The sequence below is a fragment of the Rousettus aegyptiacus genome, unplaced genomic scaffold, assembly GCF_014176215.1.
Source record: "Rousettus aegyptiacus isolate mRouAeg1 unplaced genomic scaffold, mRouAeg1.p scaffold_m13_p_14, whole genome shotgun sequence".
Classification (NCBI taxonomy): domain Eukaryota; kingdom Metazoa; phylum Chordata; class Mammalia; order Chiroptera; family Pteropodidae; genus Rousettus; species Rousettus aegyptiacus.
The window spans coordinates 53183169-53210147 of record NW_023416289.1 but is presented as its reverse complement, the minus strand read 5'-3'; the positions used below and the strand labels follow the sequence as shown (position 1 = coordinate 53210147).

Genomic DNA, 26979 nt, shown 5'->3' with positions numbered 1-26979 from the left:
TCCTACGTGCAAACGTTTTGAAAATGGCCATTTCAACGCTCCAGTTCCTTAGAGCTCTGCTGAAACGTGCCTCGCGCCCTCCTGGCCCGCCGAGGCCCAGGAACACAATCCTCTCTGCTTCGGAAACCCCGGCAGGCTGGTAAACGTCGCAGAGACACATGACGGCGCCTTCCCACTCCGGCCCCCGACACCCTGACACTTGGCGCACGTTCGCAAGGAAAAGGCCAGCAGTTGGTTTTGCAGGGGGGGCAACCTCAGAGGTAAACGTCCCGTGTACAATCATCTACCTTCCTCAGGCGTGTGTGCGTTTGTCTTGGGGGCTGGTCTCACTCATTGCTCACTCCTCGCCCCGGGAATGCCATGGCATGTCACGGCCCGTGGTGACGGAGTGCCAGAGGGGCTGTCAGAGCTGTCAGCACACAGCCTTTGGGAAGGGCATGTCACGTGGGGGTGCGGTAGGGGGGCCTTTTTCCCTGCCTCTGACTTCCCTCACCTCTCATCTGTGTTTCCATTTTCCTGAACCCTGAACCTCTGTGGGAACCTGGGCGGTGGGGCCTCGCAGGCAGGGTCCAGGGTGCTTGTCTATCTCCTGTCTCTGACTCGCAAGCTCCTTGCGACTATGGGCCACAAGACTGCATTGGTCTGTGTACTTCTTCAGAGCTTTGAGATGGTCTTGGGACAGGATGACAGCATATCCCCGACTCCCACTGAGCCACAGTACTGACTTCTTAAAAATGGACGGGGAGCAGCAGGATTTCATGCTCATCACCTGCAAGAGACCTTTGCTGCTACCACCGCCCCCAAGGGAACTAGAGGAAGTGTTGATTTAGATCTGGATACTCTTGGGCTTCCCTCCTGGCTCCCTCCCATCCTATCTAGGTGACTTTTGTTATGGTCTCAGATTTTCCAGGCTTCAGTTTTCTCACCTGTAATACACAGGTGATAAGACCTCCTGTCATTGTCTGACTTAGAGATGATGCATGAAGTTCCGGGCACACAGGAGGGGCACAAAATGCCAAATATTAGTATAATTTTGCCTCTAACACTTTGTATTCTTTCAAATTCACATATATATATATATATACACACACACACACACACACACACCTCGTTAAAGCAACTGTTATAAGAAAAAAGAAGGAAGGAAGGAAGGAAGGAAGGAAGGAAGGAAGGAAGGAAGGAAATTGCTTGCAATGATCATATTCAAAGCACTAAAAAGAACAAAACCCCCAACTACCGCAAGTGTGGAGAGTCCAGTGGGGTTCTATGGAAGCTGCCTAATGTATTGTTTTGTATTTAGTGTCCTTCCTTGATAAATAGTATCTAATTATTTTGGTTTCTTCCATGGATCACTTATTACTGGACTCTAAGCGCGGGACTGACGCATCACGTTTGAGGTGGCCCACTGACTGACAAGTGCTATTCGTACATGGCGACGTGTAGACCGCAGCCTCCCGTTATGCATCTTAGGAATTAGATGGTGGGGAACTTGGCAAACACTGACAGCTATCAGACAGTCATATCCTGTACCTCCCCAGGGTCTTCCTCAGCCCTTCCTACAAACCCAAAGGGCTTAGATGCCATTTGTCCTCAGTGCCCTGTGCAGCAGGGGAAGACATACATCCCCACTCCGCAGCCAAGGGAACCAGGAGGGTGCCCGTGTGCTCTCCAGCACGGCAGATGGCAGATCAGGTCCCTCCTTTGAAGCCCATCTCATTCTAATCCCACTTGCAAGCCAAACTCTGGCCTTCGGTCGTGCTCAGTTTTCACCCCAGCACCACACTGCCCTCTGTTCTGATATTTTTATTAGCGTATGTGATTCCTGAGAATATCGTTCACCTCCTCAACCCAGTTTGAGGGAACTACGGTCACGTCTTATTGAAATCTCTCCACTGACTGCTTGCTTGCTTTATGCCTTCAGAATGGTATGAGACACTCCGAACAGGATCTGTACCAGGTTCCAACAGTGGCATGGAGGCTGGATTACAGAGGGTCCTCAGACCTGGTCACAGCCTTCAAGAGGTCAGAGATTCTAAGCAATGCTAGATGAGTATACACGCCACCATACCACCAAAAGATACTCGTGATGCCATGAAGATACTGAGTAGAAATGCCACCTCTTAAATATAGAAGCAAAGTATCTACAGGCTAGCCAAATCACAACCACTATCTGAAAGTCAGCCTCACGGAGAACCTGGGTTTCAATTCCCAACCTGACACTTAGCTAGTGTGTGATTTGGGGGAAGGTTCTTATCCTTTCTGAGTCTGTCTCTTCATCTATAAAATAATACGGATCACATCAACTGGCATGGACAGTATGAAGCCTAAAGGTTTAGCATCTAGGAAGCACAGAAAGTACTCATAACAGGAGCAGCAGCTCTCCAAACTCAGCTCCCTAAGGAAGGGGTGTGCTGTGTGTGTGTGTGTGTTTTCTGTGCACATCCTTCTTCTTCTTGCAGTAACCCGTTTAAATTATCTGCTTCTTGTAGTGGGACCCTCCCATAATAACATGAAGGGGAGATCAGAATGGCATATGCCCACCAAAGCTCAAGGAGAGAAAAAATATGCCCCTCGGGAATATGGTAGAACTCTCGAAAGAACCTACAGCCCATCTTGTGAATTCTAAAACATCCTCCAATGATTTCCTACATTTGCCCATTTTTATCAAAACAAAATATAAACAGAAAAAAAAAAATGACTACTGCAATTGGTCTGATGGAGGAATGACCTGTATCGGCTGGCAGCATGTGGACCCCAAACACGGGCACATTTACTTATCAAGCAGTGTTCCCCCCAATGAGTGTCGCTCATTTAGTCAACAAATAATGACCGAGCGCCTAGTATACGTGGGGTCAGCACTGGGCCCTCACCTTCTAGCAGCCTCTAATACCGGGCACACAGACAAAACAGCTCTTCAGGACTGTGTGTATACCGGTGTGGGCATACACATGCACGTCTATGTGTGTGTGCACCTACGTGCTTATACGCATGTGTACAAGCAGGTACATGTGTCTATATGCACACACGTATGCATCTACACGTGTGTGCATGTTTATGTGCATTTTCACAAGTGTGTACATGTGCACAAGTGTTCTATACATGTTCACACGTGGATGGATGGGGTGTATGCCTAGGTGTACATGTTTGTGTTTGTGTGTGTGTGTGTGCACTTTAGTCTTTCCTTGTAGGTCAATCCTGCTCTTTTGATGAGAGCAGGATTTGGTGGTCAGTGTGAAAACCATCTTGGCAGAAAGGTGAAGTTACTCCAGGGGACATCCTGCTGTTTACTTGGAGGGTATGACATAGCCTTCTTATTTTCTACCTTGCCGCAGAGGAAGTGAACAAACGAATGGTGACTCCTGTCCCTGTCCCAGAAACCCCACGAATCCCCAGTTCCTCAACGAACAGGAGCCTGGCCCAAGGCTGGGGGGTGGGGGAGGGTCAGGCCCTCAGCAAATAAGTGAGTGGTTCTGCACCTCTGTCCATCATGATGCTGTGCAGCTGGCTGGGTGTGGTCTCAGCAGCCCAGAGGTAACTTTTACCAGTGAGGTGGCACTTAGTGGCCTGACACACGTGTCTTAGGCTTGGAGAATTTAAGGTTCATCTAATTCAAATTGATTTGGAATTAGGCCATTGATTTATTCCAGAAATGATTAAATTTAGGTAAAATATGCATCACCCCTGACCTGTCCACCATGCCTGTGGGCCCTGCTCTGATAAGCCAGGTTACACTCTCCGTGGGTGCCCTACGTCCCCAAAGAGGGGCCCACTGACAGGTGAAGGGGGTTCAAGGAGGCCCCAGAGAGTCTGGGGGTGGCATGGTCTGAAGTAACGTCAGTGCGGAGTTGGAGAGAGGGAAGCAAAGCGGCATGGATACTGCCTTCGAGGGCACCGGCACTTGGCCAGAACTGGTGTCCTGCCCAGTGGCCCAGATGGGAGTGTGCGGGGCAGCAACCACAGAGAAGGTGGCGCCCGGCAGCGCGGCGTGCGCCTCTGTCCATGGCCAGGCTCGGCGCGCACACGGCCGGCGGGCGAGTCAGCCGAGCCTGGTCTCCTGGAGAGAAATGCACTCAGCTCTGTGAGTGACAGCCCGCGTCCCCGCGATCGGAGTCGAATAATTAGATTTGTTAATTCTTACTAATTCTGAGATAATTTGTTTTTATCGAAGCTGACTGTTGTCTTACTACCAGCTCGAATCAGGTCTTCCGTGGCTTCCGTTCCCTTCTTCCGCACCCCCCAACCCCCCGTAATCATGCCCGTTTGATGATAGTAATTGTTTTACTGATGCTACCAGTGACAGCGTGAGCACTGTCACCGGGCCCCTGAGATACCGGCCTGCCAGGAGCTGCCGTCGGGCTGTCTCTGCCACACATGGCAGCGGGCACCCCATCCGTACCCCCTACGACGAATCACATTTTAGGTTCTGCTGGTTTATTCCTGGGCAGTCGACTATTTCGCATCCCTCCTAGTGAGGCAGCTCCTTCGTGATGCCCACTGCCAACCGTGACGTCACAACCAGGAGCCCCCCTCCCTGCCCCCCGCCAGCAAAGCTGCCACCCAGGCCCCCACATGACGCCGATTGCAGAGGGAGACCCCACCATCCATGCGTGGGGAACAGCTGTGCAGGTGGGGGGCGGGGGGGCTGCTTTGTCTGCAGAACCATGTGACAGGAAAGCAGCAGAGCCACGGCCCGGAGTCGCCTGGGGACCGTGAGGGCATCACGGCGCTCGGTCGCCTGCAGGAGGCTGCAAGCCCCACCTGCCTCCACACGGCACATCCACTGGGGAGAAAACAGAGCTTGACTCGATCCGGAGTCCACACTGGCAACACGCCCCGTGCACCCTTCCCCGTTCAGCTAGAGGTGCCTTGGCTTTGATCTACTCGAAACCACGGCTTTGATCTTCCCGGCCCCATGCCGGGATCCAAAGAGGAGTCAGGCACAGGGCCGGCCCTCGGCGAGGCGCCGTCCTGCAGGGTGTCAGGGCTGCATGCCAAAGGGCACGAGACCCACAGGCAAACCAGGCTGCTATGTGTGCACTGCCGGCCGTGTGAATAGCTGAGCCATGATCCCGAGGCGCATGCCCACTTGTGAGCCGCTGGGAAGGGCACCGGTCCTGGCCGCATCAAACCCGCCACACAGCCAGCAAGCACAAAGGGGCGCGGAGACCACCAGGGACCTCGGGACTGGAGGAGTCCACGGCTGTGGCTTCTTGGTCTTCCTCCAAGCCTCTCCTCTACTCCAGACAGGGCGCTGCAGAAGCCCCCAGCCAACCCACCAACAGGCACACACAGCATCCGAGAACAGCCTGTTTCCCACGGTCACGGGACCAGGACACGGGACGCCCAACAAGTGACCCGCTGAGACCATCGAGGGCCAGTGTGGAGTTGGGCCTCCACCCTCACCGGGCGGTGGGCAACCCTCTGCTCTCCTCAGGGACGACGTGAGCCCCTGCCCCACGGGCATCAATGAAACGGACAGGCGGGGCCACTGGGGAGGCACTCCCCACTGCCCCATGCCCTCGCATGGTGTCCTCATGGACACCTGAGCTTCCTCTCCCGCCCTGAGAGGCAGACGGAGGGGCAGTGGTCAAGGGGGAAGCCGCACAGGCAGCCACCCACCTTATCACTTCACGGGAGAGGTGAGCCCTGGCACCTGCCCCTCGGAGGTGCATGTGGACACAGCCACTCAGTGTAGAAACTGACTATGAAAGCCGTCTTTCCTAAGATCCCCAAGCCGCCCGCCACTGAGTGGCACACCTACCGAGTGCCAGGCACGGCTATGTGGGGCACCTGGCCAGTGTGCCACTCGGGGCTTCATGGGCCTCGGAGGCGGAGGGGCAGGTAAACCATAATGGAACACCAGGTGCTGTCTCCAGGACTCGCACAAGCCCAGCCAGCATGGCCGCACAGCCCCTAACCGGGACCAGGGACAGGGGGAAGGGTTCCTGCAGAAGCTCAGCGCACGGCTGGACGCCTGGAGTGAGAGACCATGAATTAGGAGGCGACACAAACCGAGGCCGAGGAAGGACACTGCAGACTCCAGGCAGGAGGCGTGGCTCATGTAGTTTGCTCACAGTGAGAAGATGCTCACCTCCCCTCAGCATGCACTTATTCCTCTAACTGTGCCAGAGCCAAGGCCCCCAGGCGCCCGCCCGCCTCGCCTTCAGGAGAACCTGACAAGGTGTTCCCTGGTCACATCAGAACACTAAAAACCTGGCTAGGCCGTGTGTGCTTTGGGAGGTTGGGAAGAAGGCACCCTACTCCTAACCAGCCTGAACTATGAACCCTCAGCCAACCCCTTTCTCTAGGAGAATGGAGAGGCTTGTTTTGAAGGCTGGGTCCCTGCTTCCACAGGCTGGCACGTGTCCCCGACCCATCCCTTCTGCTCGTCCTCCCTGGCTCTTCCGTGCCGAGGCCTTGGGGCCATTTCCGCAGGGCACAGAGAGGGGGAAAAAAGCTAAATACAAAACCTCGATTCTACGAGTCTTTAATCCGTTTCATTGACTGAGCCATGTCACCTCCTGTCTGAGATGCCTGTTGCTCAAACAAAAGTCTGCACGTTTTGCAGAGTGCTCTGTCCCTTAATGAAACCTTTAAGTCCATTAAGTCTTGTCACCGAAAGTGGATTCTGACAATGGCTGCGAACCTTCCTGGAGAGATGACAGCGCAAGGGTCTGACTTTTTAAGAGAATCGCGTGTGGTCACACAGGGCTTTGTGGATTGGCAGGCAGGGAGGGGAAGAGGCACTCGCCACTCTTGCTCTCTCACCTGCTGCTGTGATCCTTGTGGGAAAAAAAACGACATGATGAGCATACAGCATCAGCCAAGCACGACCGAGAGCCGATACTATTTGCTTTCCATTAGGGGTTCTCTAAGGATTGAGGGTGAGAAATACGACATTCAGAAAACGTATGTTTGCAGACAAGTTTTATATTATATGCTATAGAGTCTTTTAATGGTTTTCTCTTATCTCTCAAACTGTAGGAATAATGCTATCTTCTCTGTATGGTTCATGTGATAATTAAATGAGATACGAAATGCTAAGGATAATGGTGGTCCGGACTATATCTCAAACAAATGCTGTTGTTATTGACACTGACAATTTTGTGCGATGGCGATCCCTTATGTTTTTATGTAGGGCTTTGAATACACCACAAGTTTTCCGGTTCACTGCTAGTGAGGCAACTATGATTACGTCCATCTATAGAGTGTCAGGAAGTTCACCGACCTCCCCAGGACTCAAGCTAGTAATGACTGCGCTGGAAAGTTATTCAAGGTGACCCTTGAATAACACGGGTTGGAACTGTGTGGGTCCATTCTCACATAGATTTTTTTATATATATATAAATACATAGAGTACTGTAATGAATTTTTTTTTATAATTGTCTTAACTGTCTTTCTTTAGCTTACTTTATGGTAAGAATATAGTATACAACACACTTAACGTACAAAACACGTTCATCAACTTTCTATGTTATCGGTCAGGCTTCTGGTCAACAGTAGGCTTTTTAGTGGTTATGTTTTGGCGAGAGTCAAAGGTTGCATGCAGATTTTTGACTGCTCAGGGGTCAGGGCCCCTAAGTACTGCATGGTCTAAGGGTCAAGTGAATGGCGTACAGTGGTGGTTAAGAGTTTGGCTTTTGGCTTAAGATTCAGATTTGAATCTTAGCCTTACGGCTCATGAGCTCTGCACACCAGGGACATTACCTGGCCTCTCCAGTTCTTCATCTGCTTAGGCTGATGTGTAGTTCAAATAAAATAAGCGATGTAAGTAGTTACGGATCTGCCTGGCAGATGTGGTGCCCGCTCCACGGACTTCAGCTATTACCACTGAACTAATTTTCTGAGTCCAGCCCTCTTTCCCTTACATAACTCTAAAGACTTCACACTTAAGCTATGTGTTTTAAAGCTAAAATTAACCGGGGATTGGCATAGAAGCCTCCTCTCCTCTCACAGGTGATGAGATGAGACGTCTCAGGAGTCCAGCACACAGTGGGTCTTCAGTGAATGGAGACGGGTGCCCAGGGGAAGGGTTTATATTCTACTTTTAAATAAGGGGGGTGGGTACACATCCAATGCCATGCTGGCCTTCCATCCTCCCCCACAGCCCAAAGGCATGGCTGGTTCCTTCTTAATACACGTTACCCAACAGACGTAAAGGAGGAAGGAGGAAATCTGAAAGAGTCACTAGAAGCAGGGCGTCGCGGAAGCCGCTGCCATGTTTCACTGCTGATGAGATCACTGCCTCAGAGAAACACAAGGAGACTGGGTGTGGGGGGGGGGGGAAGGGGGGTTTTCACTCCAGACTGACCACGGGGAAGGCTGGACGATGCAGAAGGGCTGGGGAAGCAGGAGCCGTATATTCCTGTTTTTTCATGGAAAGGGAACATATTCTCCGACTGTGCCACTTAACGGTTTGCATCCAAGAGCTGAGACTCGCATCTGAATTCTGGCTCCACTAATCGGTTTACATACGGCCTTTGAACATTTACTGAAATTCTCCCACTTTTCTCTTCCTAAGGGGGTGACCAATAAATGCACTCAGGATTCCACAGTTGCGTGACTGAAACGAAATAACACGCGGGACCAGCTCAGCCTGGCGCCTAGTACCTCGCACACGCTCAGAAAACGTTAAGTTCCTTTCCTTGGGTCCGAAACATCACCGCACTTGAAGAAACGCCTGGGGCGGGGGGGTCTCTCAGAGCCAGAGAATCCACGTGAGCACGCGGCTGACATTAGATGGCGGAGATCTAAACAGTGAAGTCATGACACCGCGACAGCGGGTGGTGCCGACGAGAGGCGGGAATGCTGCCCGGCTAAGGCGCGTGGTGTCACGGGCGCTCTCCAACAAGATCAGACGGTGGAGGGCCGAGGGTGAGAACGTGGGCAGGGAGGCAGGTGAGCAGAGAGAAACATGAAACGGGTGTGCGAACACCCCCTGGGGATGCTGTGTGTGTCAGGGGGAGTAGGGGGGGGCTGAACCAGAGCAAACTGACGCTCCCCAAAATGGCAGTCGAACCAGGAGGCCACGGGTGTGCTGTGTGGATGGAGTCGGCACGAGTCGTCCCACGAGGGGGCCCTGCAGAGAGGCCTGGCAGAGAACTCTGCACGCAGCGGGGTTGAGAAGGTCGCCACGGCCACTGTGTTAGAACGTGATGGACAGAGGGCCAGAGCAGAAGCCAGGAGACCAGTTAGGACTGTCCCATCACGCTTCCAAGGAGAAAGAGAGGGAGGCTGCACCAGGCGGCCTGCTGTAGAGGCAGTGAGAAGTAAAGGCTCCTGGACATATTTTTGAAAAAGCTCAAACATGTATAAAAATGGTGAGAGAAAGAGAGGGCTGAATGCTGGATAGATGGAAGCTAAATGGCAGCATGTCCGTCACACGTGCTAACAGGACCTGTAGCTGTGATGCAATCCCCGAGGACCGTGGGCGAGGGGCAGGGAGGAGATGGCTTGCAGAATGCTAATCCTCACTGACCACAGCTGTAGGCCGTGGACAGAGGCCAGCCAGCTCCTAAACCTGGGGGCGTCAGCAGCAAGGAATGGGCTGAGTTGAAGGATCAAGGCTGGAAGGACCAAGCTTACCAAGGCGGTCCGTCAGGCAATATTTTTAAAAAGCTTACTGAACTGCTGACGTGTTACCCGTGAAACCTTGCAATGCATGAACACTAATGCATCTAGCTATAGGGTTGTAAATTCAAAAAGATCTTAAAAGCCTGGAACTCTGGGCCAAAACATGCTGGAAAACTAGGACAAATAAAACTGGGACAAATGTGAAATTCTGTGTGTCGGTTCAAAAAAACACAATCGCTCTCTTAAAAGAAGGACTAGCCCAGACTCAGAAAATTTAATAAGGTCAGGAAGTTGAAAAATCCTAGGGTTCAAGTGCCTCCCTTGGCAGGGGTGGCAGCTCGGAAACAAAGTAGGCACTCCCCCAAGATTTCACGGCCACATAGGAATGGAATTGAAATGAGCACTCAAGTCTCGTGACTGACTCTTTTTCAAAGACTGAAAAATCGCCCCAGAGTGCTTCTACCTGGGCATCCGCTCCCACAAAAAAGCCGGGACAAAGCGCAGGAGCCAGAAGCATTACGTAGCTGCTAAAAGAAGTCGCACAAACTCCGTCTGTGTCCACACTGGTGCCGTGTCCAGAGCCGCAGGAACCTCTGCCCCACACCCCCGTCCGTCATCCTGGGGGGCTGTGCGCGCTGTGCCCGACGCATTTACGGGGGGCTCTGCCTCGCCAGAGGGAGGCCTGGCGGGGGATGGTGAAGGCTTCCGAACACGACCACAGAATGGGTGATGGACGAGAGGAGGAGGTTCCAGTGGGAACAGACATAGCCCAGGGAAGGGGTGACAGCTCCCTCTGACGTATCGGGAGCTCTTTGGGGAAGGCGGAGAGTTTTGCCGAGATTTTTTTTATTTTTTCTGCCCTGATGACAGAAACCGGTCCCCCGAGCAGAGAAGTAACAAAGACCAGCTGCCACGAGGCAGCGTGGGCCCCGTTTGTGGGGGCTGTGTCAAAGCCTCCCCGTCTCCCTAACCCGCCCGGACGGATGAAGCAGAAATACGCGGTCCCCCTCGAAGGCTAACGTTCTGTGATTCTATGACTCGCCCGAGACATGGATTAATTTCTTTTCGATCAGAAAGTCTTTGAAATTAAGTTCATTATAACGTTTTGGAGGGGAGCAGCCCTTTCTCACCCTCTCTGCGGTCCCCACAGTGCCTAGAACAGGAAACACAGAAAGGGCGCCATCAGTCCCAGCTGGCCGAGAGAGACTTTGGGAGTCTTCCAGACCCCTTGCCCGCTGGCTCAGTCACTGACGATCCCGGCCCACTTACCGCAGAGCAGCAAAGAGAAAAACCGGGACACATACATGCACGAGTGTCATCAAAAAAAAGAGAGAGAGAGAGAGAGAGAAAGTTGGGAAGCAGGTTTTATATTTTATATCCTTGTGCAGCATAAGAGTTCAATATCCACAGTGCAAAAAAAAAAAAAAGATTTACTGCGGGATTCATCCCTTTACATGTGAGATCGCACGCAGCAGACCTTCACACCATTCCTGCCATTACCCCATCGTTCTCTCTGCCCCTCAGATTTTCTGGAGCTGTTCTCTTGTAATGCTGAGAAGCTATTGCAAAAAAAAAAAAAAAAATGGGAAGGAATTTGGCTGTAGGGCTGGGGAGAGGATGGGCGAGGGCAGGTTAGTGGCAGGGCTTCTGGCTCGGAGACCGAGTCTGACCCTGACCATCCCCCGCACAGACGCACGTCTGGAAAGGCCACCTGAATGCCGAGACTCGTTTTCCTCAACAGGAAATCAGAAATGCCAGGGCCCCCCTCCAAGAGCATTACCATACACGGAGCCTGGTGAAGGGCGGGCGGGCAGGCCTCGAAGTCAGAGCCCTTGCATTTACTCCTGAACCCTCTCCAACAAAGAGTTGGTCCACGACACACCACAGGCCTTCGCTCGGCAGCGCCTGTGTCTTCCAGTGTCACTGGGGAAGTCGCTGCCTTCACCAAGAATGGGGGTTACATGCTGATTCGCTCGCCAGCACTGTGCCCAGAGCTGTATTCTAGGGGTTCCTACGCCATTCTGGGCCCTTCAGGAAGAGAGAGAATGGGGAGACTTACGGGGGGCTCCACGGTGAAAAGTGGCCACGGAACACCCTGCGTTTGCCACCCCACGTTTAGCATTAGTGACTGAGGCAATAAAATGATGGATACGCCTGGATCGACAGACGGCATTTACATGATGTTTCATTCATTTAAATGACTTAGGTTTTGGTTTTCTCAACTGCAAAGCGATGCGGACTAATAAACACGACGACGACGATGATGCTCACAGCTGCGCTGTCGGTCGCAGTGAGGCATCGAGACTGAGGGACACAGTGGTTGGGAAGACGAGTGACCGCGAGCCAGTGCCAGGCACAGGAGTCCTCCAGGCGCACACTGCAAACTAGCAGGGCGAAGGGCAGCTCAGGTGGAAGGGTCCAGAAGCCAGGAGAGCCAGAGCAGAAGCAAAGACGGTCTGGCGGGGCAAAGAGGGGGCCCAAGTAACCTTCCCTTCCCGGTTTGCATGGGGGCGCCCCAGAGCCAACGCACCCCTTTAAGCTGCAATGTTGAGGGACCTTGTAAAACACGATCGAGGACATGACGAAGAGAAGCTGAACTGAATAATGGTCTGCGTTTCTGTCCGTCTCTATGTTTACAGAGAGGGGAGCGTGCTGTGTGAGGGCTGATGCTCCCGGACCTGGTCTTCATCTCTACAGATGTTGCCTTTTTGCTGAGAAAACCTGGCAGGTCTGGGTAGCTGGCTCTTTCTTTTAAGGGAAGAGTAAAAAGTAAGGAAAGCTGTTTTCTGATAAATGGTGACAAGCGGTCAGTTATTCAGAACTATTAATTTCCAACAACATATGAAGCAGCCACCTGGGCAGCTGAACAGGGGAGTAAGATTTGCTATAGACGAGACTCAGATTTTATCCGAAGGTGAACTGGCAGGGGTGGGTGGCGGGGTTTGATGAAGGCGGAGGCTTTTAGCATAAACATTGTGCAGAAAGACTTGGCCACATAAATCCAGTCAATACAGGCAGTACCCCAAGTGAGAGTGTGGCTATGTGCACCGGCGTGTGCGTGAGCATGCGTGAGTCCCGTGGGCACGTGTGTGCAAGGTGGGGTGGGCGCTGGGAGACAGGACAGGTAGTGGGAGTTTGCTAGTGGGAAGTGGGAGACCCGGGTAGAACCTCAGGGAGGCTGATTTGAGTCCTCTGAGGTCATCAGGGACAGCAGGACGGAGTAAAAGACAAGGACAGGAAGCCTCCCCAGTCAGCTGACACGGCAGGATCTTGGTAATGCCATCCTTAATAAATGATCTGTGGTTTGATTTAACATCTTAAGTGACAGTGACAGTAAAGGCCAGTTCTCCTGGCTCCTTGGCGTCCTTTCAGGGGGCCAACGCTTCTGGCGTATACCAGCCCGCCCTTTCTCTGTCCACCCCTCACGGAGTCACGCTTCCTTTTCCAATTCCCAACTGCGATTTCTCCGAGAGTCTCTCTGGGCAGTAAAGGGTCAGCCTTCCCCAAAGAAAGGTTTAGTCCTGAACCAGCTCCTGGGCCTCTAGGCCCTCGGAATGCCCTGCCCGATACGACTGTCCTGGTTTACTCGGGATACTCGGGCCGTGCCGGATAGCCAACATGAGCACCACGATTCACGGTGGGCCATGGGCCACCACACAGCCCTGCAGGCGGCAGCAGGCGCTGACTGACCGCCTCGCTGGGGGAGGGTGACAGCAAGTCCCCAGCCTGCTCCCTCTCGGACACCACCCTGCGCTCCGATTCCTGCTGCTGATTTTAACCCGTGTGCCTTCGTGCTAACAAGCCACGACCGTGAGTGCGACAGCCCTGCTGACTCCCGTCAGACCTTCTCGGGAACCACGGGACCTGAAGGCGGCCTTGGCGAACCTCCCTGGCCACCCACTCTTCCCTTTCCTCTGATCACTGGCCGGATCCTGGTGCTACCGTCACACTGGGCCCACAGACAAGACCAGCCACGTAATTCGCAGAGCCCCACACAAGATACTTGATTCGAAAATGATTCAGAAGTTCTAGGCAGTGACGGCCAAGCAGCAGGCCAAGTGCAGAGTGTAAGGGTGGGGGTTAGGGGCGCATCTCCCCCAGAATAGTAGAGACTCTACATACGAAACATCCTCCTAGCCTCACAGTAATTCTGCAAAGAAAATAATATGAATATTAAAAACGTGTGGTTCAGGAAAGAGAAGACATAAAGACTGCCCAACACGGCCCAGGCCCTGCGGCTGGACGTGGCCGATCTGAATTCAAACCTGTAACTTCTGACTCTAAATCAAATGCACTTTTGACTGCAATACAGGCTATGAAGAAAAGAAACAAGAACCATGAACTATCTTGGAGGAAAAGAAACACAGATGAGAACTGTCAGAAATATGTTTTCTGAATTGGGATCTAACATTTAACTCTCTCTCTATTTCCCTCGGTTTAAGCAAAACCTCCTCTTGCCCGTTCTAAGGCCGCCGATGGAACAGCTTCCAGATCTGCAGGAGGCAGCATTTTCCAAATCCTCTGAAAGAAAGCCACATTCTACCTGCCATTCTTGATTCTGAGAGCTGGCCTGGCGGTAGAAGAGAGGCCAGCGACAAAACATCTCTTCACCGAGATGTCGCTCCCACGATAAGACGTTGCTGCGTCTCCAGGCTTCCTACGGGTAGGGTCCCCTCCTGGGCCCCTCACATGCCCAGGGCCCACGCTGGGGGCATAGTTTTACCAACTGACTTAATGAGCAGCCGTCAATAATTGCATCGATGCAAGCCAGAACAATGAAATGCCACGTCTGACGATCAAATTAGAAAAGATTTAAAAACGGTTGTTAACATGCTGTAGCTTCAACTGTTATGAAGGACTCTTGGAGTATACACAGAGTATTTCTTAGAACATAGAACTGTGGACACTATCATCTCTGGGAGGTAAGCTACACAGGTAATACTCTCCTTATCTTTTGTACAGTTCAGTATTTTCTAAATGTAGTTCAGCGAACAGTTCATTACCGGGGTGGGGGGTGGGAGGGGCAGCGTCAGGCCCGCACCGCAGGCCTGGGGGGGCACCAGTGGGCTATGCGGACAGCTCTCTACATCTGCATGTCTAAATGACCTTCACATCGTGGGCATGAACACCTGCGAGAATGTGTGTGTGTTTCTTCCTTTTCCTCTTTCTTCCCTAGCAGACGTGATTGAATAGCAGCCCATTACTGCTTACTGGGTGCTATAAATATTTATAAGCACGCTTCGAGGAAGCCGTTGTCTTATCAACCGGCCAGCGGAGGTGAGAGGCAGCTTTGGGGGGCGTGGGCCCTGCCCAATGGGAAGCACTGGAGCCCGTGAAGCATGAAGGTCTAGGCAGAGGCTCGTGAAAGGCGTCGGGTCAGTCTCCAAAAGGGGGAGGGGGGGACAGAGAGGGCTGTGAGCAGTTTAGATCCAAGAAAATGCTGAGCTGACAGAGGGGATTCCTGGTACCTCATTTTACCGAGGAATCCTGCAGCTCAGTTAGCCCTTACGACACACAAGGCAGAACCTAACCCCACGAGCTCTGAGGAGGAGTGTGTGTGTGTGAGACTGAGGCCAACACTGCGTGACATGGTACAGCTGAGGCTGCTGACCTCTGCGTGTGCACCAAGCCATGGGGGCTTCACTCCCTCTCCCGGTGTTGAGAAACGGACGCACACCAGGGACATCACAAAGAAGGTCCTCGACACTGGGTCTCGGCACGCCTTAGCCCAGAGAGAAGTCGAGCACATGACATCTGACCAACGTCGAGTGGGCAGGAGATGGCGGATACGCCAACTCCAGCGGCTCCCCCAAACGCCGTGCACACCGGCATGGCCTTCGGCAGGTGAGAAATGAGCTCTGTGTTCCCTGGAGGCTCAGCACTAGGGAGTGGCGAGAACTCTGAACGGAGGTGCAGAGTTCCCCGGCCGCACCCTAATGCTCCCCGCTCTGGCTCTCACCACGTCACTCCAACGCACGCTGTCGCCAATCACCTGTAAGACGCACACACTGCGTCGAATGTGTTAGAACGTGCAAGTGTTTCGAACTGCGTTTGGCACATGGTCAGAGCTCAATAAATACTGGCTCTTATTTATTTTTTTTTTTCAGTATTATTACTTTTTACCCGAAGCAAGAATGTCTGATTCGGGCTCCACTTCCACCCCTGCCCCCAGCCACCTACACAGAGCAAAGCTGCAAACAAAGACTCACAGGCACGCTGGTTTGTCCTGGACGTGATCCCAAGAAGGAGGGGCAGAGGAGGAAAGGAGGCAAAGGCCATGCGTGGGTATGTTTTCCCGTTGGCCATCGCCACAGGGTACCAATGCCAAAGCGCATGGGGCCGCCCAAAGCCTGGAGGAACCCCTCGGCAGCGCAGTTTGCCTGGGGACGTATGCGGAAGCATTTATCCGCCAGCTCAGGGCAAGACGCTGTCCTCTTGCACGCACACAGAGCTAGCTGAAATCTGCCTGCAGCAGACGGGGTTCAGGAATGCTCACTGTACCTCACAAAGGGATTCCGGAGAAAAGGCTGGGGCTGCGACCCTTTCAGGTTCAAACCCAGCCCGTTCTGTGCAGAGGGCCGACAGGCCAGACCCCCGGAGGAGCCCGATCTGCAAGAACTGAGGACCTTCACACGGATGACAGATGGCTCACGCTCCAGAGCTGACGGCTGGCCTGGTGACTAAGACCCTGAAGCTTTAGAGAACGGATGTGTCACCCTCAACGACCCACGCAGACAGGAGAGTGGGGTGCAGTGCGGCGCACATGCTGGGGGAGCGGGCGACATGGAAGCCACGGGAGGGGACGTGGACGTTTCCTGCTGGGACACGTTTGCTGTGCCCCCCACACTTGTTGGTGTCAAGAGTCCCAGGGAGAGAACTCTTAGTCACGCAAGTCAGATGTCCTGCAAGTTTCAGACGGACATTGAGGGTGGGGGACACAGCTGGTGTGACTTTGGGGTGTCTCAGGCAACAGAGGAGCCTGTTATTGTGGATCCTCCCGGGGTCAGCAAGCCCTAGACGCGGTGGGGTCCTTCAGGGCAGTCACCCGAGAACCCGCCCTGGAGCCCACAGAGGGCTGGACACTGCCCGTGTGGGGCACACCCCGAGGAGCCATTCCCAGCGTCCATCCTGTTTGTTATTGTCATTTTATTCTTTTGTCTTCTCCACTGCTCCCCTGAGCAGTAACGGTCGGAGCGACACCTGTTCCGCGGGACGCGGTCGAGGATTATCGCAGGTGACCTGAGTGAAAAAGGCGACCTAGAGAAACAAGACGCGCTGTCCGCCTCGCTTTCTTCCCCTGTTATTAGCAGGAGTCTTATACCATTCTTATCCTAAGGCACCCGTAAGACATTTCGACCATTTTCAGTGAAAACCTTCCTAAAGTATGTGACACAGATTGCGACGTTTTAAAACAAGATACAGAAAACGAGGATGTTTTTCATTGGGGTTTTTCAGAATTTTCGTTATGAATGTCCATCCCTGGCCTCTACTGTCATATGTGGACATACGCTGAGCCCTCTGTCACTGCCCGGAATGGGCCCTCAGCCGCCGTGGTTCTGATCTTTTGTTTTTGGCTTCCTCTCTGTCGGACCGGCGGCTGTCACTGTCTCACTGTCAGTCTTCCTGCCCCTTGCTCTCTGCTGTGTCTAACTGGTCCAGCGGCTGGCTATATGTCGTTAAACGAGTATCAAGACACAGTTCTGGCGAAGGATGTTTGTATCGAGACAGGTGGAGAGAGAGAAGGAGGGAGGGGGAGGGAGAGAGAACGAGCGAGTGTGTGTGTCACCGCACACGTGTATGCGAAACAACTTGGGACATGTGTCCGGATGCGTCGATATTAAACATGAGACGCACTGCGCAATCTCTGCATACGGTTGTCACGACGGCTGAGCTGACCACAGCCAGGGCCTTGCTGAGGCACCGTGTGACAAGCGCAAGTAAGATGGCACCAGATATGTGCGTGTCAGACATGTGGCCACGTGAGGTGTGACTTCAGGGTGGCATGGCGTCTCTCCCAGAGGACGCACCCAGAGGACGCACTTGCTCACGCACACTGCCTTCACACGTTCTCAGTGACGCGTTGCCACGGCCCCTCTGAAGAATCCTAACACCGTGTCTGCATGCCAGGGCGGCTGGAAGGAAACTGAAGAATTTCTCCAAATCCTTGAAACAGTCCACTCTGTGCCCAGGTGCGTCACAGCCCCTGCTGAGGGACCCTTCCCTGTTTGCGAAATAAGACACCGGCCAAATCCTGATGTTCCTTTGGGCTCAGAGCCAAGGATGCAAGTTTTCAAAGGGAAGAGACCTGAAGTTTTAAAACCAGGATTTTGTTAAACCTCGTCATTTGTATATTGGATTTGGACAGGAAATTTCTAACCTTAACAATGGTTTTCGAGGCCAGGAGAGACGTCAGTTTTCCCTCTTGCTTGATATACTGTCTGGGTAGAGCTCGCGGCCAAAACATTGAACAACTGGTACAGAGAGCAGAAGCAGTCTGAACAGATAAATGACCGGCGTTCCTGGGGGGAGGAGGGGCAGCGGACGTCAGTCCTGGGTTGCTGTTTTCTCGAGAGCAGCATGTGCTTGCTCAGTGCCTCTCCCGTGAGAGCCGAGAACGAACGGGCGGTGTGTAAATGAAAGATCGTGTCAGAGCTTGCTCAGACGTGTCGCGAGTAGGTGATGTGATGGCTGTCACGGTGTATGTCCCTAAGAAAGAGGAGTGTGGCGAGAATGCCAAGCGATACCACATTTTCCGAGCAAGAAGAGGAGGAGGACGAGGATACAGCTGAGGAGACAGAGGAGGAGTGAGCCAAGCGTGTGTGTGAGGATCAGCAGAGGACAACGCCAAGGTTCACCACGGGAGAAAGGTAACGCGCGAGGACTCCAGCAGTCGATGTCGAATTCTGCGCACAAACAGCATCCTGTGGCTTTCGGCCTTCCGGTTAGTTTCTTGTTTTCTTTGCTTCCCATAAAGGATGAAGATAAAAAAATAAAAATAAAGGAGAGGTCATGGGCAGTATCGGCCCGTCCCTGTCACCTCTTCAGCAGGCGGAGGGCAGGTACACGGGGCAAAGCTCACCTCCAGCCATGCCCGGCAGCTCTCTCGTCACCGTCACACCTCACCCGCTGAGAAGTGCTCCGTCTCCACAGACGACCTTCTGTGGCCTTTTCTCTAGGATTTCCGGTCTGCCTCCCTGACTCCAGAGGCCCTGTTGGGTGTGCTAAATAAATGTGGGCTGGTTATTTAGTTTCTGTGAACAGCAGCCTCAAACACCCAAATCTTCTTCTTCTTTTTTTTTTTTTTTTTTTTTTTTTTGCTGAAAGTTTTAGGGTCAATAAACCGCAGAGGAGGGAAAGGGATGGTCACCAGGGAGGAGCTTGTGGCACTGCTGATTTCGTGATGCCTGACTTGTGGCTCTCCCTCTTCCTACCAGAGCTTCTGTTTGAAGAGAAGAGAGATGAAGTCATGCCTTCTGCATCCACAAGCGAGGAACTCAGCCACGGTCAAATGAACTTCTGCTCGTGCAGGAGACGAGGCTAGTTGGTACCTGCTGCCAGAGTCCCTTTGTGCCTCTCCTGAGACCACTGCCCATGGGTAAGGACCCGCAATGGAGCGGGCGCCTCGTCGGCAGCCTTAGCATGCTCCTCCCACAGTTCTGAAACGCCCCGCTTTGAAGCGGGCCAGAGGACCCAGATAGAGTTTCTTAGCGAAGAAACCCAGATTACTGATTCAGCCCGTGTGCGGTCTGCTTTATGTGGCCTCCACCCCCTAGCCCAGTCTGCAGCCATCTTACTGTCATGTGTCACGAGGCCACAGGGGCACATGTGTGTTCATGGCCCAGGACGGCTTTTTGCTGGAGCTGGACAGTCTAGGAACCACATACTCCACCACACCAATAACAACTCTCCTCTCCTCTTCAGATCTTCTGAATAAAGCAACGATCGGCATTACATCCAAGGCAAAGATGAGGACCCCAGGCAGAGAAGGTGAGGGGTCCAAGGCCACCCCAGCGCTGTCTATTCAGAGAGACCAGGTTCCCGTCGCTGACACATGCATGCAGCATGCAGCTGGAGTTCACCGTGATGCTCTGTGAGGCGTCGTACACGCTAGCGCGTCACTCTCCCGAGCAGAGAGACCAGAGTCACATGTGTCACACTGTGTGTGCCCAGGGCTGTGAGCAAATGGGACTGCAATACCCAGACCAGACAGAGTACAAAAAATAGAAAACTACAGGTCGATAATCCCGTGAAGACAGATGTTAATATCCTGAACAAAGTTCCAGCAAATAGGATTCCGAAACATATAAAAAGAATTATACGTCATGACCACGTGGGGTTTATTCCAGGAATGTAAAGACAGCCGAACAGCTGAAAACAAGCCACCGTCATCCAACCTCTCCGCTGGCCGAAGAAGAAAGAATCGCATGCTCACGTCAGTCACTGCAGAAAACGTCCTTGTGAAAATTCAACACCAATTCGTGAGGAAAAACACTCCAGAAAGAATGGAGGGGAATGTCTTCTAATTTATACAAAAAAAAAAAAAACCCTGCAACTAACATTGTGCGTAACAGTGAAAAACATGAATGCTTCCCCACTAAGATGATGCAGGGGGCAGGGATGTCATCTCTCGCCGCCCTTATTCAAAGCCGTGTTGGACATTCCGGCCAATACAGCCATCGAGAAACAGAAATAAAAGGCAGGCACCCCGGGAAGAAACGACACCACCCCTATGTGCAGACGGCATAAGTTCATGTTAAAGATCCCAAGGAGTCTATGGAACTACTCCTAGAAATAATGATATCAGCAAGGTCTCGGCACACAAGATAAATATTAAATATCAGCTGCATTCCTCTATATTAGCCATGAACACATACACACTGCAATTTAAAATGCAGCGTGCTTTAAACTGGATAAAATAAAAATATCAGGTATAAATTTCGCGAAACATGCATAGTGCTTCTATGCTAATGAACAAAATGCTGATGAGAGAAATCAAAGAGCTAGGTAAAGGGAGGGATATATCATGTTCATGGATGGAAAAACTCAAGATAATAGAGATACCTATTCTCCCAGGACAAGTAAACAGCTTCAATACAATTCCTGTCAAAGGTTCAGTGAGATGATTTATGCATATGAACATGCTTATTCTGAAATAGATGCAAAGCAAAAAGAACTAGCATAGCTAAAAACAAGTCTGATAAATAAGAACAAAGTGGGAGGAATTAATCTACCTTATATTGAGCCTTATTATAGAGACACAATGGTCAAGACTGTGCTATTGATTGAAGGCTAGACATATCAATCAATAGGATAGAACAGAAATCTCAGAAACAGACCAACAGAAAAACGTCCAACTGATTTTGAAAAGAGAGCAAAAGCAAGTCAAGAGAGGAAGGTCAGCCTTGTCAATAAAAGTGCTAAAGAAACGGGAGATACATAGAGACAAAAAATGAACCTCAGCGTTATACCAGACTTAACTCAAAATGGACCATGAGCTTAAATATTCATGGTAATGGCATAAAACTTGTAAGGGACAAAAATTTAAAAATGGGAGAAAATTTTTCAGAGTCTAGGGCTAGGCAAAGTATGATCTATGAAGTGAAAAAATAATCAATTGGATCTCATCGGAACAAAAAACTCATGCTCTGCTGAAGACTCTATTAAGGGGATGAACAGACATGCAACTAAATAAACTGGGAGAAAATATTTGCACAGCAAATATCTAATGAAGGACTAGTATCTAGAATATATAAAAAGCTGTAAAAAAAAACTCAATAAGGAAAAACATGTCATTTTAAAAATGGACAAAAGACACGAGAAGACATCCCGCTCAAGTTCAGGACATCCTAATTTCTTCCTGTTTCTTCAAGGCTCTTGATATCTCCTTTATCTAAATTCTAATCCAGGCAGCCTTTAAGGGTTTGTTTGTGAGTTTGTTTTTGTTTCCTTTTGTTTCGCTTAACCTTGCTCATCTTGACTTGGCCTCTTCCTGCGTTTTAATGTACTTTTTACTATAAGTTACGTTCTTTTTTATGTGTGGGAATTCTTTACAGCCTGGGTTTGTGGTGTTCCTCCAGACAGGAACTGTTTGCTTTGGCAGGTCACCTGAGGAATGACTAACCTTAACTACTTTAAGAGAGTGTGTGTGTGCGTGTGTGTGTGTAATCTTTTTTGTAACTTAAGTTCTGTTTCTTCAGGTCATAAGCCTAGGATACTTTCCCCCCATTCTATGAGTCATCACTGAAAAACTGTGTATATATTCCTACTATTTCCCACAGCAGAAATTTTTTTCTCCCTATTTTATGTCATAAGGATGTCACACTTCAAGTCTATTTTATTCCAGGCGTCTCTATTTCGTTCTCCTGTCCTGTGTTGGACCTGCCATTGACGTCTTTTTTCTGATACACGTGGCCCGTTAGAACCCAGGTGATAAACTCCCACAGCAAGGGCCAGGTCCTGCAGGCCTGCACCCTTGTTTAATGTCTAGTCTCTAAGGAATTCCTGTATTTATTTTTGCCAGGTCGGCCATGCAGTATTTATCCAGTGCTTGTAGTTTTATATAAGAAGACATTTCTATGACCTCTAACCTACTGCATTGCTCAGATTTCTATTTTTTTTAAAGATTCCTTGGCTCAAACTGCAGAGCTCAGAGTGAGAATAAGGGTACGCACAGGAGAACAAGTTAGTCTCGAAGAAACTGCAGCTTCGATTGTTGTGGACTTAAGAGAATGGACAGCAGTGGACAGACGTGAAAGATACTGAGGAAACCAATACTGTCATCGGTGAATTACACGTGGAATTTGGAGACAGGTGTTTGGCATGGGGCCGATGTTGGGGATTCTGCCCAACTCACATACCTGGGGGCTCTGGTCGCTGAAAGAGAAGCCAGGTTTAGAGTCCAGTGAAGACTGGGGCTCCGTGTTTAACCGAGCTTGGTACCTAAGTGACACGTGTGGGCCTAGCTAGAGGTCTGAGCTAGAGGTCAGACGCACTGTCTCGTAAAACGAGTGACCGAAGCCCAGCGCGCACGAGGCTGCTCAGAAAGGACCCAGGCTCTGACCTCGCACGAGCAGACAGGACGGACCTGCAGACAGGGAAGTCCCAGGATGTACACAGATCCTCAACCTGTCCCCTCCCCATCCGTCCCTGCTCGCCTGGGTGCTGCCTTCAGTGATATCTTCTCTCCACATTCTGGCTAAAGTCTTACCTACGTGTTCCACTCAATCCTGCTTCTCCTAACCAAAATATTAAGGGGTGGGCATCGCAGTCAAGGTGGGGAACACACCAGGTGAGCTTTCTTTCATCCCTTGTGACCTTCTAAAGAATTCACTGCAGGAAATAATGGTGAGCAACGCTGCACGCACTAAACTACGCCAGCACATGGCATGGGGATTGAGCCAACAGTGGGGTGAGCGCCCTGCACGAGGGTGGCCAGAGAAGGGACGGGGCTCGGCGTAGAACTGGTTCCGCCTTCAAGGGGAGAGAGATCGTGGCACAGATTTCCGCAGCTGCAGAGGAATTCATGAGGAAGCAGCAGGTGGTGAGGGGCTGCACGGGGTGGGGAGTCAGGGGCGTGGGGGACTCAGAGATGCTCGGGACGTGGGAGACATCCCTGGCTCATGCTACCCAGGAGAGAGGACTGGGAGGCAGTGCCAAGATTGTTTGGGTTTTCTTCCCAATGCTCAAGCTTATTGTGACTGAAACAAAAAGGCAATAATGTAGAGCTGCCGGTGAGATCAGTCCGTAAAAATCGGGGCGATGCCAGCAATGTGAAGTAATTATTTGGGGTATAAGGGGAAATGTCACGCTGAGTCCTACAGCGCCTCGGGTGAGAGAACTCTAGCCTTGCATGAAATTGTGACAGGTGGCCGTCCACCAGCCCTTGAGGGCCACAGTGCCCAGAGGCGAGTTTCTTAAACTTCGCATTTGACTTTCTTCTATTTGGGGGCTACAAATTTCCTCTTTCTCCTCATTTCCCATTATTTTCCTTTACATCCCATGCTTTCCTGGCAAACATAACTACAAATTTGCATGTGCCTTCCAATTTCCACTGCATTGTTACATCTTTTTTTCCTCCCCCACTCCCACCCCCCACACACACCTGGAAGACCTACCTGTCTGGTGATCTACAAATGCCCCCCATCATGGTCCCTTCACGAGACAGCCATCAGAACACCCTCTGTGCAACATAAATGCATCCGCACGTGTGTTAACATCTGCCTGCCGACCCGATCACCTACGCACCTGCCACTCATGGCACAGTCAACATAAAACAGACCTTGAACCTAAACAAAGAGCGTTAGAACCTGGCTCATTCATCAACTGGCTGCGTTGTCTTGGGAAATTTACTTTGTCTGTCTCAGCCTCAGTTTCCTCACCTATGCTATTTACACTGTGGGGTGTTAAAGATTCAGTAACCTAACACACCTAGAACACCGAGCACAGTTCCCGTGCATAAAATGTGAATTCCAGGTTTCACCTTTTACCTAGTTCTTTGGGCACTGCCCTGATCACACATCCCTCCCAATCCTGTAAGCTCCGGAAGTAACGCTGTGGTTTCTCTCTCTCTCTCCAAAGAGATCTTCTCGCCCAGCAAACTGGCAGCGATGAATGAAAGAATGGGCAACCACCAGACCATCCGCGTTTCAGGTCTGCCATAGCCGCTTCCTGGGCGCTGAGGTCATGGCATTTTAAACGAACAACAAAAAGTGAACTCAAACCAACAGCCGATGACCCCGAGGGGTTGTTTGTGCTTTGTTCACCACAATGACCTGAACGACTCTGTGATACCCTGAGGGGAGGTCTGTGCTTTGCAAAGGTCACATGGACACTACATCTCCACCAGCTTCCCACAGGTGCGAGCTTTGCACTGGCGCTTAGCAGATGGCCCGATCTCCTCCTCTGCTGGTTCCTACCTAGCACTCCAAGAGCTGGTGACACCGCGTCCCCTCCAGGCACCGCGGTCCCTCTGCGGAGAGAAAGGAAGCAACGCTGGCCGGCCGGGAAACGGGGAGGACGAGGTAGGGATGGACGCTCTCTCCCAGTCCCTCCCAGCTCTGGAAACCCAGGGAAGGATGCGCAGGCACATCGCAGAGGAGGGAGCAGGGCAAGCTTCGCGTGGGGCCTTCCTGTTCTAAGAGCAAAGCGACCAACTAAGAGACGCCACCCTGCACCGCACAGCTCCCTGAGTGGGCATCGCCAACCCCGTCTGGACGTCCCTCACTCATTCGAAATAGGTCGACGGGAGGAGAAGTTTCAGGCAGTGGAGCTGTCACCCAAAGACGCTGAAGAGGCTCTAACTGCCGCGAAAGGTCTCATCTAATCGGATCTCAGCTCTAACCTCTCGCTCCTGTTGGGCACGAGCCCCACCCCAGTCCCTACACCTGCAATGAAGCCGAGATTGCTCCTTACCGGACCTTCCCCCAGCCCTTGAACTCCCCAGGGAAAGGCCCTACCTGAAGGAATGTGTACAGAAAGCTGCTGCCCCGAACTGGCTGCCTTTTACCCAGGAGGCACGACAAACTCCCCTCGCCCTCACACAACTAGCCGGTCATCAGTCAATGCACCGAGCCTGAATTCACACACTCCAGGCCCGCTGGGCCGCGCTGGTACCTGTTCTGGGTGCCTCTGATTTGGGTGCACCTAGCACAAACCAGCCTTTGGATTCTGGAACCCGCAACCCCTTCCCTTGGGGCTCTTCCAGACTTCCTTTTTAGGCTCAGAACTCCTCTTCTCCCTAAACCCGGCTCCTGTGAGCCAGGGTGCAGCCCTGAGCTGTGGCCCTTTGCACAGACTGGCATCGACTGGCGTGGCATCGATTCAGACACAAAGGTCTGTGGCCGCAGAAACCTCGTTGGTCTCCTTGCTCCTATTCTTTCCAGCACTGAGAATGTCGTCTGCCACAGCACAGTGGCGTCACGTGACAAGGCTGCAAACACAGACCCTGGAGCCAGAACGGTTCAGGTTCAAACCCTCACTCTTTCCCTTACCGGCTGTGTAACCCTGGAGCAAGTAACTCACACTCTTTCTCTGCCTGAGGTTTCTCCTGCGTAGATATAGATGTATCTTAGGCTTCGCCGGAGAAACAGAACCAACAGGATATGGATAACATGTACAGAGAGAGAGAGAGAGAGAGAGAGAAATTTATTTGAAGGAATTGGCTCATGTGATTGTGGAGCCTGTCAAGTTCAAAACGTGCAGGTGGGCCAGCAGGCTGGAGACTCAGGAAGAGACAGCGTTTGTTACAATTCAAGTCCAAAGCCCTCTGCTGGCAGAATTCCCTCCTGCCGGAGAGAGGTCAGCCTTTTAATCTATTCCGGCCTTCCAGTGATTAGATTAGGCACATTCCCGTGATGAAAAACAATCGCTTCAAAGTCCACCATTAAAATAGGAATCGCCCTCACAGAAGCATCCAGGGTAACGTGTGACCAAGTATCAGGTCGCAGATGCCCAGCAAAGCTGCCACGTAAAACTCGCCACTGCAGGATATAATAGGACTTCTATGACAGGGTTGTTTTTGAGGATTGCGTCGACTGACATGAAGGACTTAGAAGTAGGGGTTGCATAAATAAAATTTCTGAGTTCCTCCTCTGTGCTGGGCGTGTAGGTGCTGAGGATAAAGGAAGTACATTCCTGGCACCCACGGGGACGTAGGTCTGGGAGAGACCAAGGTGGGTGGCTAAATAAACACCACAATGGAATAAATGTCTTAAAAGAATTATGCTCCTGGTTCTGGAAGAATCATCCAGATTAGCCCAGCCGAGGCAGACAAGGCTTTATATTGCACAGATTAAGCCCGAAACAAATCTCAGAAGGCGAGAAGGAATTTACGAGGATTCCACAGCCCACCGGCCAGCTCCAGACTGGACCGAGCACCCCCAGGGAAGGTGCTGGCCCAGTCCAGGGAAACCCTGAGGTCAGGACAAGGGTGGAGGGTCCCCACACACAATGGGATGGGGACTGGTCCTGTTCGGCTGAGGTACACCTCTGTGTTGCCATGGCAACCAGCATCTGCCCCCTCCTCTAGGTTCTACTTTAGGGAGAAACTTGACAACATAGGTGGACCAAGCGGTCTGGCTCTGGAGAACCAGCGAGTGGCAGGGTCTAGGACTGACAGGCTCAAATGGACAGGGCTGGTCTTGGGAGAACTTCTTTAGCTACGCACGTGGAACCTGGAATCACATGAAATCAGGTCTTGCTGAAGTGAGTTACTTTACTTCTCTGATCCTTTGACTCTTCATCCGAAGAGGGTTTAGAATGTTGATTGCTATTTTTGAGGACTACCGAGGTAACGGGCATTGAGTAAGCACTGAATAAATTAATCAATAAATCAAATAAATTAAATAAATGAAAGCTATTATTATCTATAATTCATTCCTCATCTCTTCCTTCTCCTCGATGTTTTCT

At 51.6% G+C, this 26979-nt stretch overlaps 1 long non-coding RNA gene across 5 annotated transcripts in view; it reads right to left on the bottom strand.

Moving 5' to 3' along the window:
• Positions 1-26979, bottom strand: part of LOC107514185 — a 299773-nt gene that overhangs the window by 191223 nt on the left and 81571 nt on the right. The window lies entirely within an intron of this gene.